The sequence below is a fragment of the Bison bison genome, unplaced genomic scaffold (assembly GCF_000754665.1).
Source record: "Bison bison bison isolate TAMUID 2011002044 unplaced genomic scaffold, Bison_UMD1.0 scf7180017864307, whole genome shotgun sequence".
NCBI lineage: Eukaryota > Metazoa > Chordata > Mammalia > Artiodactyla > Bovidae > Bison > Bison bison.
The window spans coordinates 2,045,810-2,050,742 of NW_011494879.1; positions in this window are offsets into that span (position 1 = coordinate 2,045,810).

The window sequence follows — 4,933 nt, forward strand, 5'->3', positions numbered from 1 at the left end:
CTTCACAGTCCAACCCTCACATCCATACATGACCACTGGAAAAACCATAGCCTTGACTAGATGGACCTTTGTTGGCAAAGTAATGTCTCTGCTTTTTAATATGCTGTCTAGGTTGGTCATAACTTTCCTTCCAAGGAGTAAGCATCTTTTAATTTCATGGCTGCAGTCACCATCTGCAGTTTTTTTGGAGCCCCCCCCCAAAATAAAATCTGACACTCTTTCCCCATCTAATTCCCATGAAGTGATGGGACCAGACGCCATGATCTTAGTTTTCTGGATGTTGAGCTTTAAGCCAACTTTTTCACTCTCCTCCTTCACTTTCATCAAGAGGCTTGTAGTTCCTCTTCACTTTCTGCCATTAAGGGTGGTGTCGTCTGCATATCTGAGGTTATTGATATTTCTCCCGGCAATCTTGATTCCAGCTTGTGCTTCTTCCAGCCCAGCATTTCGTGGTGTTGGAGAAGACTCTTGAGAGTCGCTTGGACTGCAAGAAGATCCAACCAGTCCATCCTAAAGGAGATCAGTCCTGAGTGTTCATTGGGAGGACTGATGTTGAAGCTGAAACTCCAATACTTTGGCCACCTCATGCGAAGAGTTGACTCATTGGAAAAGACCCTAATGCTGGGAAGGATTGGAGGCAGGAGGAGAAGAGGACAACAGAGGATGAGATGGCTGGATTGCATCACCCACTTGATGAACATGGGTTTGGGTAGACTCTGGGAGATGGTGATAGACAGGCAGGCGTGGCGTGCTGCAATTCATGGGGTCGCAAAGAGTCGGACACGACTGAATGACTGAACTGAACTGAACTGAATGGTATAGTGGTTTTCTCCACTTTCTTAACTATCATCACATTGACCTAAATGAATTCTAAGTAACAGCAAACACAATGTCATTCGCTTCTGTCTGCGATCCTATTCTAACTGGAGTCTTTCTTGGGCTTCCTGAAATATTGAGAGGAGTGTGAGGATGAGCATGACTTCACCTTCAAAGCCCAAGGTCACAAGGCTGGGGACAGATCTGTTCTACACTTGATATGTTAGATGAGGAACATGGAGCAAAATGAAGCTCAGGGATGTCACGTGAGCCTCCCAGACCTCAGGCTCCAGGAGGCAGCCAATAGGACAGAACTAGGTTCAGGGGCTCCAGATCTGTGGACCTGCCAGTAACAACAATACAGCAAGTAGTATGTTCCCCTATCTTTTTCTAATTGGGAATCATACATCCCTCAGAATTAAAATCTTAAAGGAAAGACTAGAGATGCTTCTGCACACTATGAGAATATGTTTGTGCAAATTTAATGTTTATCATGGACTTTGGACTACTGCATCTTTTTTTAAACCTTTTTATTGACGTATAGTTGTTTTACAACATTGCTTTAGTCTCTACTGTACAGCAGAATGAATAAGCTATAAGTATACATTTATCCCCTCTTTTTTGGATTCTCTTCCCATTTCAGTTCAGTTCAGTCACTAAGTCGTGTCCAACTCTTTGCAACCCCATGCACCGCAGCAGGCCAGGACTCCCTGTCCATCACCAACTCCCGGAGTTTACTCAGACTCATGTCCATTAAATCGGTGATGCCATCTAACCATCTCATCCTCTTCCCATTTAGGTCATCATAGAGAACAATTGAGAAGAGTTTCCCATGCTGTACAGGAGGTCCTCATTAGTTACCTATTTTATGCATAATATACATTGTGTATGTACATCAAGCCCAGTCTCCCTGTTCATCCCACCCCGCCCCCTCCTGCCTTGGCCCATTGTATCTTGAGACATGGATCACGAATGGTCCCTAGAAGTATGAATGCATTCATGGGAGACAGTTTCAAGCTTATTTTCTTTCTTCACCGTTGTCCATTTCCTGGAGCCTGCTGTGGTCAGAGGAGGTTTTGTTGCAGTTAGACCCCTCCTCACTCAAGTTCTTATAAAGGGTTGCATCCTCAGGCCCAGCAATACAGGGGCAGCTGGACTCTCAGGGGTCCCACTGGTTGCAGGCTTTTCTCTCTGACCTTTCTCTGACTCACTGGCCTCGGGCTGCTTTCATTTCCTGTTATTGCTTCATACAATATTGAATATTCAGTGCTCATTTTGGAGCTCAGATTGTTTATTTGCTCAGAGCTTGCTTTTTCTTGAGGTTGTGAAGGGTCAGAATTTACTAGACTACCAGACATAGGCACGCACAAAGCTTTATAAGCCAGATGGTTGTTTTCTGTTTTGATTTTTGCCACTATTTACTGTTTCCTGAGAAACCTACAACAGCACTGATTACCACCCTGTAAAGCTGAAGTGCTGAGGTAAACATGTATCTGAGGCTTCTATCTTCTAAGACTATAAACATCTCAGGTTCCCTCATTCAGCATCATGAGAAAGAGGAATTAAAAAAAAAGAAAACAGATGAATGACTTCATGAGTGAGATTTACAAAGTAATGTAGTTTTATTCTTTCTTTATAGTCTTATTCCATAGAATGATTGGTGGTGATGATACATGCATTGGCTTTAAGAGAACACACAGACAGGCCAAGGAGGCAGAGCTATTTACATTTGTGATGTTTAGTAATCTAGGGACAAGGTAGTATGCTCTAGCCCCCTTCCTAGAAACTAATTTCAGCAAAAACTTAGAGAATGAGCAGAGTCGAGATGCTCTTTGCATCTCCACATGGGTGAAGCTGGCTCAGCAGGCAGCAGAGCTCTGAGGTTCCCATCAGAGCTACAGTAGGGGGAGTGGGCTGAGGCTGACCCAAGGTCAGGTGACTGTCGTGGTGACCTTCCCCACGCCCATCTCCCTGCAAGGTCCCTGAAGAACTTTCCTAGTGGTGAAAATGCCACCTTAGGGAGAAATGTAGTCCTCAGAGTTCAATGGAAACCATTTCAGCTATATTCACTGATGGACAGGAGAAAGACTAAAACCCCAGGGTGTTATTTTGGGTGGATGCTAAAGACTGAACTGGAAAATTGTTTCCCTCTTGTCATCACATATGACACTTTGGAGGAATTGTTTGTGATTAAAGGAATCAAATTGTGATTCAACTGTCCTTGGGAGATCACAGCCTGCTAGAAAAATTAAAATCACAAGGCAGGCACTCCATTAAAAAACTGTATTTGCAAAACCCATTACGTCATTTGCTTTATCTTGCACTCTGCAGGAGGCTGGACAGATGCTGTTTTCTGATTTGGCAGCTGAGAACCTGAGGTGGCAGAGGGTGAATAGCAAGTCCCCCAGTGATGGCTGGGAGGTGGTGCACTGTGCAGGAGCCCTGACCTCAGCCTCAGGGTCCTCCCCAAAACCCACTGCACAAAGTGAGACAAAGCAGCCTCTGAGATGCAGCTTCATCACAGCAATGCAGTAGCATCTGATTTATGAAGTTGTCTTGAAAATTAAGATTTAATGTATATAAAGCACCTTTCATAATATTTGCATTTGATAAGCTGATATTATGTTGTTTTATTATTATTTATGTCCAGCCAGAAATACAACCTGAATTTCTATACTCCTAACTTTATATTTTTTCTGATTTACATGTTGGTTACCTAGAAAATGATAGTATATCTTGGTTACACATTCTAGGTTGCCATATTTGCATAGTTGGCTATTATGTAGAAACACAAGAATAATAATTAGATATATATGTGTGTGTACCTTGTTGTTGTTTAGCCGCTCAGTCATGTCTGACTCTTTGAGACCCCATGGACTGTAACCAGCCAGACTCCTCTGTTCATGGAATTCTCCAGGCAACAGTATTGGAGTGGGTTGCCATTTCCTATTCCAGGAGATCTTCCTGACTCAGGGACTGAACCTGAGCCTCCTGCACTGCAGGCAGATTCTTTTTGGATTGAGCCAGCGTTTCTCCTTAAGTTTGTACAATTCATTATTTATCCCATGGAAAGGCAATGGCTCTGCTATTTGATTTTAATCACAAAAGTGAGGGAGTCAATGACCATTTTCTCCCTTTTAGAATCCCTGACAAAAAGGGCAAAACAAAGGCACCTTTGTCCTTGATTAGGCAAAGGCAATAAGAGTTTATCATATCCAGAACTAGGCTGCATTTGCTCTCAGAGAGCTGACACAGAGTGGCTCAAGGACAAGTGCTTTGAAGGGATGTCTCAGTAGACTTCATGGAAGGGCACCAACCCCAGGCCCTCAAGTGCAGGTGTAAAACCTCTTCCCCAGGGTTCTCACCTCTAAGCCGCTGTCTGAGTCCCAGGATCTCCCGAGGAAAGAGGTACCACCTGTCCTGAAGTTCAAGGGCACTTCTAAAGTCACAGAAGACTTCACTTGGGCAGGCAACAAAGGGGACAAGGACATTGTTTTAGCCCAAACTTGTTCTACTTGAAGCAAGTGATTCTTTGAAAACAAATGGCAAACATCATACTAAGAAATTAGAACCTTAGCAGTATGATAAAAGCAAGTTTTTCCCTGAAATTCTAAAATCTGTTCCTACCCAGTCAAGTATTTTTACATAATTGAAATCATATTGCAAGGACAAAGTACAGATTTCCTCTACCTAAGTTATGCATTTTGTTATAAAAAGTCAGGGATTAGTTGTGATTTTGCTGAGAAGTTATGTGACCCTTGAAAAGCCAAAATTTATTAGGCATCACATATAAAATTACTATATATTGTCAATGATCTTCTCTGCCACTAGTAAAATATAATTTGACAATTGGAAAATATATATAATAATGTATAATATAATAATATGTATAATAATACAATGATATATATATATATATATATAATACTTTACTTATCACTAACAAGCACAAATGCTGTGAGAAATATGAATGATAGACATTAAAGACATATACAATCATTAAAAGTAAACAAATTTAGCTTAAAATGAGAGCAAAAGTCATGTCTCAAATAAGCTTCATCCCCAGAAATCCATTTTTTAACTCCAATCATATAAGTTGCTCTTCTGAGAATACACT